The following is a 14,900-nucleotide window of genomic DNA, read 5'->3' as shown; positions in this document are numbered from 1 at the left end:
CCGATTAACTGTTAGCAAAATAATAATGATAGGCCAGAGATACCAGAGATGCATTTTCAAAACTTATACAGCCTCAAACCCTAAGAGGGGATCTGTGTTCTTATCGCATTTAAATGTACTGCAGATTTTTTTAAAGCTCCAAACAAAACTGAAATGGAGGAACAAAGATATATAGAATAGAATAAAATAGTCTTTTATTGTCTCTGTACATATTCAACTAAATTGTGGGTGCTCCACACCAACTGTGCATGGAAAACAATATAAATAGTAAGACAGTAAGAATAAATAACATATAAGAGGAGTATATACAAAGAGAAGGAAGGCACACATTAGAGAACAGAATGCTTGAAAGTAGTGCAATGGACTTGATACAAGTAGAGAATCGGAGTGTGACTGAGTGATGAGAGTTACTCAGATCATGGCTTTCTAAACCCACTCAGATAGGATAATCTTCCACTCAAACTTGTTGAGAGATTGTTAACAGCCAATCTCTCAACAAGTTTGTGCTCTCTGCTCATATAGTCTTCATATTAAATCATTTTGTGCTTTTTAAAGAACTTATTTTAACATTGCACTCAACAACAAGCAAATCCTCCATAACAACAAAAGTAACTTCAATGGCGAAACTGCATTATATTTCTTCAGGTCAATATACGGGCCCCAAGTAGGAGTGAGGTAAGCCGTGAGTTTGAGACCCTTGCTAAAATGAAATGATGGAGAGTCCCAGGTATTTATACACAGGGACATACATGGAAGTCTAAACTAAAACAACATCAGCTCATCCACACTGGAGAGAGACCGTACCAAAGATGTGTACTGGTGTGATCAGTGTGGCAAATACTGTACAACAGACGCACAGTTACAACGCCACATGTTTACCCACACTGAGGAGAGACCTTATCAATGTGACCTGTGTGAGAAGACTTTTAAAGTACCTCGTCACCTGAGACAACACCAACAGATCCACACCAGAAAGAGACTCTACAAGTGCAGTTACTGTGAGGTATGTTTTTTTATTTTCCTCTTGTAAGTTCAGTCTGACTGTTTGGAACAAGTCTGCTCATTAAATTATGTTAGCATGTTAGCACTTCTACTGCACCGAAGAGTAGCTCTGAGCCATTATTCAGATTTTCATTTCAGTTATGATTTTTGTGACAAATTAAAGTTTTGCAAATGACTAATGCAAAACTGAAAAACAGGGGGCACCCAGATTTGAACCGGGGACCTCTTGATCTGCAGTCAAATGCTCTACCACTGAGCTATACCCCCTCACGTTAAACATGGAGGACGCATATGTATTTATCAGGATCATAATCATTCCCCCACACGAAGTTGGCATAGAGTTCATGTTTATATCTTCAATTATGTGATAACGAATTGATTTCGTATACTTTACATACTCTACAGCACACCATTGTCTGTTTAACTGGAAAGACATAACGCTATCAGCGGATGTGTCGTCATCAAAACGAGACGCTACCGGATACAGCAGTGTATCGAAAGGAAAGGGGAACAAACAAAGTGAGAATGGTATGATAGCGTTTTTAATCCCTATACCATATTTTTAAATATCTTAAACCTTGTTGTTGCGTACTCTCTCTGCTTTAATAATCTATGTGATCATTTGAAGTCTCGGTGGTGAAGTTGTTTGTCTTTAACCGTGCCCAAACTGAGTAGCTGTGAATTTGATTAGTCACTCGAGCTAATGCCAGCTAGCGCTTAGGTTAGCCACAAGGTCCCTTAGATAAATACAACTTCCAGTATTTGTTGCTATTAGCTACATTAGATAGCCATTAGCTAAGTGTTATCAAATGTAAATGGTTTATGTATGTCTTTGATGTGGACTACAGAATTCCAGAGGACTTCGCTCTCAGCTTAAGGACAGTGTACCTGTGGCTGGGTTCTCTCCACAGGGAGCTTACGGAGTGCAGGACTCCCTCCGTAGTGGGTGAGAAACTGTTAAAATAAAACTCTGTTGCATGCTAACCTCAAAAAACACATTTTGTATTAGCCTCCAAATAAAGAGCAATGTGCTTTTTGTAATACTGTTTTTTCTCTTCTACTTTTATTAAACAGATTTACCAGTGTTAAGAATGAACTTCTTCCAAGCCACCAGCTGGAGCTGTTAGAAAAAAATGTGAGTCATTAAACCAATTAATGCTGTCTTCATGAAATGCTTAAATGGTATTTGTGTTTTGTGCTTGGTTTTACTATAAAAAATTACTTTTTTGTCAAATGCAGCTCAGTTTAATCACAATAGACACAAAGTGCAAGTAGTAGTGATCTTGAAAAAAGTCACTCACACAGGCTGCTTTTGTATGATTTCATTTGGTTATTTCTAATAAACTTCATGACTCTCCTCATTGTCCTGGTTCATTTGATCAGTTATTGACATTTTTAGATGAGCTTTCGCTGATAAAATTACCTGGTGATGTGTTCAGAGAGAAGGTGTAACAAAGCCTCACTCTACCCACTCTGAGTATGTTCACCTGTATAGCTAACATTGATTCGCCAATGCAACAGGTTAATAAAGAGCAACACTTGTATTTTAATCCAGGGGCGATTTTAGCCCAGTTTTGGAGGTGCTTCAGCACCCCCAAAATGAATCAAAGCACCCCCAAAGATGTCTTACTTTTTTTGAAAATATTTGCTGTTTGTGGGACACACTACTAAAAGTATAAAAAGCATACAGTACTTAATTGAGATGGAACATTTTAACAACAAAAGTATAGATAACCCCTCCCCCCTCCCAAAATGGTTTGTTCCAGCTCGGCTCTCTCCTACTTACTTTAGCGCAGTTGCTGCCAGAGCGATGGTGGCTGAGACGCAGCGGAGCAGAGGTGGAAGTGCCTGGCTTAAAACAGGACATATTAGCTGCATTTAACTTTCAGTTACTCTTTATATAGTTAGGTAGGAGTCAGACCATGTTTCTTTTTAACTGAAAAACATTACACCAGGTAACCTGCTGTGTTGAAAATAGGGTTGCCACGATTAGTCAACTAGTCACGATTACGTCGACTATCAAAATCATCGACGACTGATTTAATAGTCGACGCGTCGTTTGAAGCTTTGTAAGATCACAAAAGACGCAGGAACAAGTAGTAGAATTTAAGAGTGTAATAACGGACTGAAACAGAAGATGGCAGCACTGCATGTACAAGGATGCCAGCTGCCGTTAAACCCTGAAGAAGAAGAAGGAGCTGTGTCCCAGAATTCATAGCGCAGCCCAGCTCAGTTTCCAACAATGGCGGCAGCTATTTAGTTTTAATATTACTCTTATTATTCTTTCTGGGTCACAAAATAAACGTTTAGCATATTTTCAGGCGAGAATGTAGCTGTGTAAACCTCAAATATCTGCTCAGTTTATCAAGACGCCACATATTTTCAAAAGCGCTCCGACGTTTTCGGAGACGTCTGTTACCCACTAGCTTGATAGCTAGCCGGGGGCAAGGCTCTCTAGAGCCCGTGAGAACACCGGACTCCAGCAAATCGTTTTCAAACCCACTGCGGTCTTTCGCTACTCAGGTTAAACATATATAAGTCACTTAGATAACTTAAAAATGTTATTGTTTGGCTTTTTTTAGTATTTTATTTGTTCCTGAGTAAATCGGTTAGGCTGAGAATAAAGTTATAGTTTTTACACAGCTGAATAAACTTCAAGCAGACAACTGATTATCAGAAGTGTGAGATGCTCGAGAATATACTCCGGTGTCCCGTTATATTTTAGATAACAATGAGTTTATTAAACTTCACCGAAACAATCTGCAAATTTCATTCAAATTTAATAAACTATCATCTTGTCTTTATTTTTAGTTAGCACATACCTTAAACACTTAGAGCTGTAAGCTAATGATAGTTATATGAGAGCAGATGCATGCTGGTGCAATAAGCTGTACGCTGTACATCCAATGGATGCATGATCTGATTAGTCGACTAATTGCAAAAATAATCGGTGACTAGTCAACTATCAAAATAATCGTTTGTGGCAGCCCTAGTTGGTAAGAAAACAGACAGGGAGTATTAACAGGCAAAACAGTAACTGTTTAACTGTCAAAGAAAAAGAAAGACAAACAACTAATACAAACAACTCATACAATCTGGAAGTTGTGTTCTCCCTATATTAAAGCTGCTATACAGAATCTGCAAAACAAACTGGGTTGTCAGCCCTGGCACTGCATTACCATATTGAGCTTCAGTCAGAGGAAGTCACGGTTGCCAAAGACTTTTTGAAGCTCAAGAGTGAGGCTGGTGCCATTCCAGATATGTTAACATTGTACAATCTTCTGGATAATCAGATCTTCCCCAAACTGAAAACTGTTATTCAGGTTGCCCTAACAAACCCAGTTAGCAGCTGTAGCTGTGAAAGGTCTTTTAGTGTCTTGAGTCAGCTCCATACCTGGCTGAGAAGGACCATGGGTCAAAGCAGATTCCAGCACCTGGCTGTGATGTCAGTTGAGAAAGAGATGCTTGAGAGACTTGACCACCAAAATGCGATAGACAGATTTACCAACCTCAAGGTGAGGCGACATAGGTTAAAAGAAAAGAAAAAATCTGCAGAGCCATAGTAGTATCTGCAGTAAAGATCTTTTCATACATTGTATACATTGTACCAAAGGCCAAGTGTCTCCATTTTCTAATAATATTTTGTATATTTCAAGGACTCTTCTATTTTTGGAGTGTATTTTTTATGTATCTGTATTGTATTATACATACACTTTAGAAGTGAATCTCTGTGCAAAAATGCACACAGTTTACTTTTTACTCACTATGAGCATCATTTATCATTTTTCCCCAGTAATTAAGGTTAGGATATGTAATTTTTTTAAATTCCAATCCATTCTTCTTTGGCAGCATTTTAATAACCTTGATCAGATTTGATGGTTTTGTTACAGACTTTTCAAAAAAGTGTTTTGCTATTCTTTCAAAAATGTGGGGATTAAATTGTGTTAAAATGTACAAAACAGTGATGTCATGTTTTGTGACGAGGACCCAGGCACAGAGAGACTTGATGAATTTAAGAAACTTATGATTTAATAAAGAAATTTGCAGACTTGAACAGAGAGGGTAAAATTATGATGACTGATAATGGAGATGAAGACAACAGACGATGAGGACAGGGAGGAACAGGGGTTTAAATGCACCAAGGAGGCAGTCAGACAGAACTCGGGAAAACTGGAGGCATTTAGGGATGCAGGGACTGACAGAGACGGGGAAGAAGTCTCATTGTGATGAGTAAAGTTTACCTTGCCTGGATGGGCAGCTCTCTGGGTGCTCAGCACCCCCAAAGCTCTGATCCTAGAATCGCCCCTGTTTTAATCCATGTTATTCTTCACTTCACTCATTCTTCATTTGCCTAACTTGAAGTGTCCTTAAAAACTCATTGATATTTAAATCGTTTGTTTTTTCATCCCACAATTCAATTCTTCAAATATGTTATTTAAGTCTAATTGCATGTTTATATGACTGTACTGTCCAATTAGAGCTTAAGGAGCTGTTAGCAAGGCTCTCCACTCTCTTTAAAAATTTGCACTGTGAAGCCCGAGGTTGTTAACATTAATAGCAGGGTGGAAATCACTGAGGTTGAATTTATAATGGCTGCTGCATGGTGGCATGGGCCGGTCAACCATCTGCAGCGAGTTGAAAAAACGTAGAGTATAGGTTTGTGATTGATGCTTTTCTGGGTGATGTATGACGTTCATGTGAAAATGTGCTAAAGAGAAATCCTACAAATGAACCCTAAAAAGGCACATCTGTGAAGTGAAAACCATTTCATATATCATGATGCTCATTGAGAGAAGGCTGAGGGTTTGTGGCACTGTGAAATAAGCAAAGCATGGCTACTTCCAGGAATCTAAAATATAAAACATATTTAGTTATTTATCATTCTTTTTGATGGTACATGATTCCATATTTCTTGCTTCATTTATTTGACGTCTTCAGTTTGTATCTACAATATAGAAAAACCCTGACAATGTGTGTCCAAACTTTTGACTGGTAGCTTTCAAGAAAATCTTTCATACATGCTGCTTCATTTGCTCTGATATGTAACTTTCGGAAAAAGACTTGGTGCATTTTTTGTGTGGCTCGTTGGTCTAGGGGTATGATTCTCGCTTCGGGTGCGAGAGATCCCGGGTTCAAATCCCGGACGAGCCCAGATGTTGTCTACAAGACCAAAATATTGTTTAGCCTCTATTTGATCCAGCAATCAGTGAGATGTTCTCTACAGCTGCAAATCACACATGTTCCCATAGCAACTCATTTAGGGGCAGCTAAGAGATCTGATATGAATGACCTCATTGGCCTTGGCCAAGTAGAAAACATCCATAAATATTTCCAAAAATCTAGTGTTGTGTTCGTTTTTTATTTTCAAATATTGAATAACAAGACAAAACTGCAAAGCTGAATTAATTATTTTCACATTCTTAATTAACTGAAGCCTTTCACTGAACTACCAAACAAACAACTTGGTACTCTCTTTCTGGCCAGTGTCATTGAAGTGTTTAAAAAAAACTATAAACATGTGATGAGCATCTTTTGAAGTGGATTTTAATATTACGCTGCAGCTGAGAGAGCACTCTGGTCAAACGTCAAAATGGTCTCTTAAGTTTACACGTTAGTTTTGACTGCTAATGAAAATAGTTTTCTTTACAAATAACTCTCGCACTGAACTAACAGCCAATCCCTCAACAAGTTTGTGCTCTCTGCTCATATTGCCTTCATATTAAATCATTTTGTGCTTTTTAAAGAACTTATTTTAACATTGCACTCAACAACAAACAAATCCTCCATAACAACAAAAGTAACTTCAATGGCGAAACTGCATTATATTTCTTCAGGTCAATATACGGGCCCCAAGTAGGAGTGAGGTAAGCCGTGAGTTTGAGACCCTTGCTAAAATGAAATGGTGGAGAGTCCCAGGTATTTATACACCAGTGGGATGTGTCCCTTAAAGGGATCCGGACACTCATCTTTCAAAGCTCCTTAGACTAACAGGCCCTGGATGACTGAGAACAGACAAAACTACTATCTTTTAGGCACTGCTGGGAGTTGAACCCAGGATCTCCTGTTTTCTAGTTTAATACTTACTAGACAGGAACTTTAACCAACTAAGCCACAGTGCCACATACACACAGGTGAGTGACTGATGAACACTGAGAAAACCTCCAACCGTTAAATAGATTTGAGTCTAAATGGAAACACATGAAAGGCAGTCTTGTTTCTTATATTAATCACCAGAGGTTGTCGCATAAAAAGAGACGACGTGTTTAAAACTCAGGGGTTAAAAGTGGGACAGTGTTTTTGTTTTTGCTAGCTAAAGGTTCAGCTGCTGTTTTTCACAGGGACAGAGAAGACAGGGAGCTAACATCACATGGAAATGGAGAAAGATAAGAAAGATGGGACAGGAGAGGTGAAAGTGGTTCACAATAATATCACACAGATGTACATAAAACATACATCATCATCATACAGCACAAATCCATTTAGAAGCTAGTCTAAATAAATGAGTCTTTAGCTGCTTTTTAAAAAACCTAAAGATGGAGTCAAAGTATTCCACAACCTGGGGGCCACCGCTCTAAAAGATCTGACTCCTTTGATCCTAAAACGTGTTTGTGGGACCACCAACAGCCTTTGATTAGATGATCTCAGGCTGTGAGAGGGAGGGTGGGGTTCTAACAGATCAGAGATGTAGGCAGGAGCGTCACGACTCAGAGCTTTAATAGTCAGCACTAAGAGTGAATTCTAAAATGTACTGGAAGCCAGTGTAATGAGAAGAAAACCTATGTAATGTGCTCTCTTTTTCATGCCTTTGTTAAGAGCCTTGCAGCAGCAGCATTTTGGACTGACTGGAGACAGTTAAGATTCTTTTGGCTCAAAGAAAACGGCTGTTACAATAATCGAAGCAAGCTGAAATAAAAGCTTGAATAATCATTTCCAATTCAGATTTAGACAACAACAGTCTGGTGAGGAGTAGTTTGGGAGACTGTGGGTGTTCATAAAGTACCTCCTATCTCCTATTCCTAGACTTCTTCCCTGATGTTGATGAGAAAAGGTCATTGATAAATCGATAAACGCCTGTGAAAAATATCATTACAAAGGTTGGCATATGAAAGAAAGAACCTCTAGGGTCAGATCTATGGAACGCCAGGACTGCCATAATGAATTAATTAAATACACCATTAAATAATTAATTAAATGTGGCAATAATTGATTAAAATTGAAAATAATTAATTCAATAAATATTTAAGACACATTTAATTAATTAATTATTGACACATTTTATTAATTATTGACATATTTAATTAATGTCACATTTAATTAATTATTTAACGATGTATTTAATTAATTCATTATGGCAATCCTGGCGTTCCATACAGATCTACTCATGTCTGCAGCAGCTAAAAGCCTTCTTTTGACATTAAAAAGCTGTTGGGTTTGCTAAAGAGGCTCAGCGTCAGCTTGTGACTGAAAGTTGTGAACAGGAGTATTTTTGCAGCTGGCCTTTGATTCAAAATCTTAAACACTAAATGGGATTTGAGCCTAAGAAACTCAAACTGAGGATCATCCACAAAGACCAACAAGTCAAAGAAAACAGGCACGTTCTCATTTTTACAATCTCACATGCCAGTGCAACAGGGACTAATATCAGGTTTAAATGTCAACATAGTATACTCACCTAAATCTGTCTCTCAGCCCAGGAAGTCTGAACAGCCCCTGCTATGTAGTTACCAGCACAACAACCTGGATGTGATCCTGATCCCAAAGCTCTACTAAGGGAATAGTTTAAGCTTTTAGCCAATTCATTTCTGTGTTCGGGATTCCCAAAGTAATTCAGAAGGATCAAGGCTCTAATTTTACTTCTAGATTATTTGCACAGGCTCTCCAACAACTTCATTTTAAACATAAATCATTGGTGTGTCATCGTCAAAGTAAGGATTCATTAGAACGCTCCCATCAGCATTTAAATCATTGCTGCTTGTTGCACCGAACTGAAGGCTGATTGGGATGAAAGTTTGCCTTGGCGCTTACTGGCAGCCAGAGTAAGTAAGTTAATCCAATTTTTTTATATAGCGCTTTTTAAGACATGAAGCTATTAAAAAGTGCTTCTCAAGGGAATATAAAAGCGTATCAAACAAACAACATATTACACACGAACATTACCCAAATGCCTGTCTAAACAGATGTGCTTCAAGCTGTTTTTTAAATGAAGCCACAGAGTCGATGGTGTGTAGTGGGGGAGGTAAACTGTTCCAGTGTTGGAGCTAGGGTTTGAAAAGCGCGATCCCCCTTTGTTTTCAAACGGGTCCGTGGAATAGTCAGAAGACCACTATCACTGGCTCTGAGGATCTGGTTTAGAGAGTTTGAAGGTTGAAAAAGCTCCGCGATATAGGTGGTGGTCTCATCTTGTAAAAATATGAACATAAAAGTGAGGATTTTAAACTGATATCTGTACCCAACCAGACGCCAGTGTAAGGATTTTAACATGGGAGTGATATGGGACTTCCAGCCTAATTGCAAGCGACAACGTAATTCAAACAGAATTCAAACAGTTTAACAGAAACACATGAAAGGCAGTCTTGTTTCTTATATTAATCACCAGACGTTGTCGCATAAAAAGAGACGACGTGTGTCAAAGTCAGGGGTTAAAAGTGGGACGGTGTTTTTGTTTTGCTAAGTCTCCACGACACTCTAAACTTCAGGCTGCTCATCTACAGTCAGCCTCCTCCATTGCCCCTTGATGCCCACTCACACTAGTCAGCTTCTTGCAGTTACCCCACAGTGGGTGGGGTAACTGCAGAGTTACTCTAGTTTTGCTTTTTCATTTTTTCCATTTTTTCATTTGTTTTTAATTTTGTCTAGTTTCACTTACTTTCTATTGTGAGTTTATGTATTTTAGTTTAGTTTTTATTGTTTGAAATTGTTTTGCTTTTCATTACAATTTTCAGTTCAATTCTATTTTATTTATATAAATAAAATTACAAATCACAGCAACAGTTGCCTAGGGGTGCTTTAGACTGTAAGCTAAAGACCCTACAATAACACATACCCCACAGTGGCCATGAAGAACTCCCTTTTAAAAAGAAGAAACCTCCAGCAGAACCAGGCTCAGGTAAGGGGCTGCTGTGCCAGAGAGCAAGAGAATAATAATAACTAATAATAAGATGCAGGGTGGCGTATAAACACATAGTCAGAAAAGTGACATGAGAAGAATCTTATTGCAGCACAACTAAGGGAGGATTCAGGGTCCCCTGGTCCAGTTCTAACTTTATGCTTTATTCAAAATGAAAGTTTATGTTAAAGGAATTCCCTGACTTACACTGTCTTTGTGTCTTTGTTTAGAAGCAGAACGACACAGATGGATCCACTTCCCAACCCTGTCATCGCTGTGGTGGTGGGAAAGATATTTCTGTTCTAAAACGTTTGTGCATACAAAATAATATGACAGGACTTGAAGGAAAGTAACACATTTACTCTCATTTACTCCATCTGAGGATGGATCAGATGAGTTTCACACCTACCTTGTGTCCTCATACCTGGTGGTAATGGACAGCATGTTGCCTTATCAGCACTGGGGTCTTTTGTTTGATGGTTCCACAGTGCCTCCTTCTGGCCGTGAAGAAGCACCACACCCCTCTACTCTTTCCATTACAGGGAATGTGTACAAAGCACAAACCTTTAATAATCACAGCTGAGATCATAAAGTGTAGTTATCCTTCCTTCCTTTCCTTCTTCCTTCCTCTTAAGCACTTAAGGGTTGCTGGAGAGGGGGTTGAAGAGTATCCCAGCTGTCACGAGGTAAAACTCAGGGTACACACTTGACAGTTCAACACTCATGATCACATTCCCAATAGATTATTGTAGTTCCCAAAAGAATCAACAATTAACCTAAAAAAGCAAGTTGTTGGACAGTGAGAGGGAGCCGGAGCATCCTCAGAGAACCCAACATGCAAACAACAGATTCACATGCACGACCTTCTTGCTGTGAGGCAACAGAACTAACCACTGCATCGCCATGCTGACCTTAGAGTGCAGTCCTGTGGTGGAAAATGTTACTGTGGGTGCTTTAGATTATATTACATACAAACAAAAAGTACTGGTTTATTATATCAGTGGGTAAAAGAGTCAAGATTGGATCTGAAGGATGTAAATGGACACGCACAGTGCATTTCTGCTCAGTCTGAACACTCAACGCAGCCTCATTCGCCCAACTGAAACTCAGCGTTCAGTATCTCCTTTTTTTCACCAAAAGACTTTCTCTGTATCTCTGCTCTGTTTGTTTTTGACTTGAAACACTAAATAAATGTGTTACTACACATCTGTCTCGATTGTTTAATCAGCTGCTGTAAACTGTCCAAATTTAAAATGCTACATTTAGTAGATTTAGAGATATTAATTTCACTATTTTTAGGTAATGATACTTTATAAACCTGTTCGGCTGTTTAACAAAGACAGTATCATCATGTTTACAGCACTTTTAAATCTGACAGCAGCACTCAGTTCTCCTGCACATGTGTGATCTTGGAGTGAACTGAAGGTTCAGATGCATCTCTCAGGTCCTGTGTGGGGACTTTGCTGGACTTTTGTCTGTTTCTTAAAGATGTGACTTTCAGATTCTATTCAGCTGGTGTAGATATTGGAGGGGGTGGGGGGGCGGGTAGGTCTGAAACATCTTCTTTTGTCCTTCACTCTTCCAGTTTTATGTTTGTTTAATCAAGTGTAATAATACACATTGATTAAATGTCCCAAAGTAAAGAAATCTCTCTGTGAACATTTAGTTTGCTGCCATCTTGTGGCAGCAGCTGGCTACTGTTATTTTCACATGTGCATTGTGTTTTAAACAAACCCATTAATTAAATTGGTGATTTGAAGTAATATATGTAATATTAGTGTTGGGTGAGTCCCAGATTTCAGTTTATTTGACAATAGCTACATTTAATAAGAAGATGTGAGATCCAAATATATGCTTCTGTCGACACGTGTTCATTTTGATGAGGTTTACTGAACAAATTTGAATCATCACAACAACCAAAATGTTAGCAACACATTATAAAGTTTATTATTATTACTATGGTAACCATGTTTATGTTTGATTTAGCTGTTTTAGCCTTACCTGCTAACTCAAACACGTTCTGTAGGTGTCACATTTAGAGGACTGTAAGTTCACACACATTCAGACTTTTGCAAACCGGAGTTGGAGATTGCAGAGAGAAGGAGAAGTGTCTTGTAAAAACTTTACAAGTTATACAGATTATTTTCTCAAACAGCAACCAGTGCAAACATGTTTTTCTGGACTCTAAGAAGGAGAAAGGGACAGCCTGATATGTCATGTTTTTTGATATATTTTTTAAAAGTTGCTGTTTTTGTGCAGCACAGTTCTTATTTAATCAAATGCTCTTTGATTTATTTGAATCCTATAATAAAGGAGGTTACTGTGGGTGTTGGAGAGGAGAAGGCCCCTCTAAAAAAGTAAGATCTTTGCTCTGTGATGAAAATTATGTTGATGTTGTACATTTATAAATACACACATAAACATGCATGCACAGTTTTCTGGTTTGAAAGTAAATATTTGTCTGAATATTTGAGCTGAATCAGTTTTTACTGTGTAAGTTGTAGATTTCTTCCCTCTGTGGAGTCAACAGCTTCATGCAGTCGGTTCAGATGACTTTCTTGAGGCACTGAGTGCAGTTTGAGTGCATTACAGCAGACTGATCTTCTCTGTTATCGTTGTGTTTCCAGTGTGAGTGCACAAAAGGGTCTCATGGATCAACATGTGGTCCCTGGGACTCCAGCCACCTCTGCTGCACCAGTGTCACCTCCAGCTGAGACTCAGAGGAACGAAGCAAAGAAAGCTTCCTGGTGGCGCAGATAAGGTGAGTTTAACACTGCAGAAATAAATAAATAGCAGTTTTATTATTATTATTGTACGGAGCCCCGCAGGGGACATGGGAGAAAAAAAAATTAAGACGGACTTTTGCGAGATCTCGCAAAACTAACTCGGGATCTCGCAAAAGTTTTGCGAGATCTCGCAAAACTAACTCGGGATCTCGCAAAAGTTTTGCGAGATCTCGCAAAACTAACTCGGGATCTCGCAAAACTTTTGCGAGATCTCGCAAACGTTTTAGCCGCATTCTTCGGACGCTGGCTCGAAGCCGACCGGGAGGTCGAGGCACGATGTGCCGGGAAAGCGGTGTTCCTCCCGGCTGTAGTAGGTCTCGACCTCCCGATAGCTCGAAGCTAACGGGACGTCTCGACCTCCCGTTAGCTTCAAGCTAATGGGAAGAATGCGGCTAAAACTTTTGCGAGATCTCGCAAAAGTTTTGCGAGATCCCGAGTTTGTTTTGTGAGATCTCGCAAAAGTTTTGCGAGATCCCGAGTTTGTTTTGCGAGATCACGAGTTTGTTTTGCGAGCTCTCGCAAAAGTTTTGCGAGATCCCGAGTTTGTTTTGCGAGCTCTCGCAAAAGTTTTGCGAGATCCCGAGTTAGTTTTGCGAGATCTCGCAAAACTTTTGCGAGATCTCGCAAAAGTCCGTCTTAATTTTTTTTTCTCCCATGTCCCCTGCGGGGCTCCGTATTATTGTTATTATTACTGGTATTTTTTACATAATTATTATTATAAATTTGATGTTATTGTCATCATTAGTAGTAGTACTAGTTATATTATATTATTATTTAAAATATTATTGTTATTATTATTGTTGCTGTTAAGTAAAGTAAGTGTAAAGTAAGTGTATTGCATTTGTGCAGTGGTTCCAGTGGTGACACTTATTAGACTCTGTAGGCTGTGCACCAGTTTTTCAGGGTCCTTTTAGGTGCAGTTGTTGCAACCACTGTCAATGTGACACCATCACAGAACAAGTTTATTAAACCAGAAGAAGAAAGAGAACTCTAATATGATGGCTGCACACCAGCTGGACCATTATAATCACATCACATCACTTCAAGGACTCCAAGAATGTTCATACAGGGAGGATAAATAAAGTTTTTGATTATTTATTATAAAAAAGAGATGATATATATATAATGCAGCAGGGACTCCACCAGCTAACATGTCAGTTCATTTGACACATTGATTTATTTATCATTTCTTTTTCTCTCTCAGCTTTTCAGTTCCACATTTTTGCCATTTCTTCCACACTCAACTCTTTTCTACAAGGTGAGCCCACAGTGAATGTAGGAGAGGGCAGGTGGCATTAAGAGATTTGATTGGGCAATCTAGGGGCCAGTTAGTTCTTCCTTTGGTGAAAGCTGGGCTCTTCAGTTCAGCATGGTACAGCTCCAAAGATTCTGCAACATCAAACCCTCTGTTTGCTAATGTTACATCACCTGGGCTGAGGCAGTCCAGGTAATTTCAAAAGTTTCTTTTTTGTTTTTAAACTTTAGATATAAACAAAACAAGAAAAGTAACATTTGTCACTCTCTATCTTCACGATGGAAGATTCATGTTCATCTCAAAAGTGTTAGCAACAGTTCTAGAAAAGGAGACAGGTTTGTTCCAGTTTGCAGAAATGTTATTATAAATGTTCAAACTACTGCACTGTAAAATCTAATTAGTTCCCAGAACTCAAAAAACTATGCAAACTCGTTACCTCCAAAAAATTGAGTAAAGTTTACTTAAGATGACTGTTAGGAGAACTTATTCATTGCAAGTATGCAGTACTAAGAATAACTTGATGTTCCTGAAGGTGCTTTATGAATTGTTGACCCACTGACAAACATTTTGAGTTCTACTAAATTAAAAAACAATTTGTGGTAACCTGATTATTATTTAAAAAGAATGATTAACAACACTTCTTGTAATGGTGTTAAAATCAGCCCAACGTTTATTTTCAAATGCAAAAAGTAAACTACACTGCCGCCATGGCAACTATGACACGTTTAGAATCTTATGACCACTTTGTCCT

At 38.6% G+C, this 14,900-nt stretch overlaps 1 long non-coding RNA gene and 3 other non-coding genes across 4 annotated transcripts; 2 read left to right on the top strand and 2 right to left on the bottom strand.

Annotated features, from left to right (window-relative positions):
* Positions 1-762: 762 nt before the first annotated feature.
* On the top strand, positions 763-2,341 carry LOC148101304 (uncharacterized). Its single transcript, XR_015719617.1, has 4 exons — positions 763-1,003; positions 1,408-1,530; positions 1,851-1,948; positions 2,077-2,341. It is a non-coding gene; the product is annotated as an uncharacterized LOC148101304 (long non-coding RNA).
* On the bottom strand, positions 1,198-1,269 carry trnac-gca (transfer RNA cysteine (anticodon GCA)). The gene has a single exon. It is a non-coding gene; the product is annotated as a tRNA-Cys (tRNA).
* Positions 2,342-6,081: 3,740 nt separating the features above from the next.
* Positions 6,082-6,153, top strand: trnap-cgg (transfer RNA proline (anticodon CGG)). The gene has a single exon. It is a non-coding gene; the product is annotated as a tRNA-Pro (tRNA).
* Positions 6,154-7,032: 879 nt separating this feature from the next.
* On the bottom strand, positions 7,033-7,121 carry trnat-agu (transfer RNA threonine (anticodon AGU)). Its single transcript is given in 2 exon segments — positions 7,033-7,068; positions 7,084-7,121. It is a non-coding gene; the product is annotated as a tRNA-Thr (tRNA).
* Positions 7,122-14,900: the final 7,779 nt, after the last annotated feature.

Source organism: Neolamprologus brichardi, chromosome 9 (genome assembly GCF_056152115.1).
Source record: "Neolamprologus brichardi isolate AB-2024 chromosome 9, ASM5615211v1, whole genome shotgun sequence".
Lineage (NCBI taxonomy): Eukaryota > Metazoa > Chordata > Actinopteri > Cichliformes > Cichlidae > Neolamprologus > Neolamprologus brichardi.
Note: the sequence above shows the minus strand (reverse complement) of the source record. Positions and strands in the feature narration are given on the sequence as shown.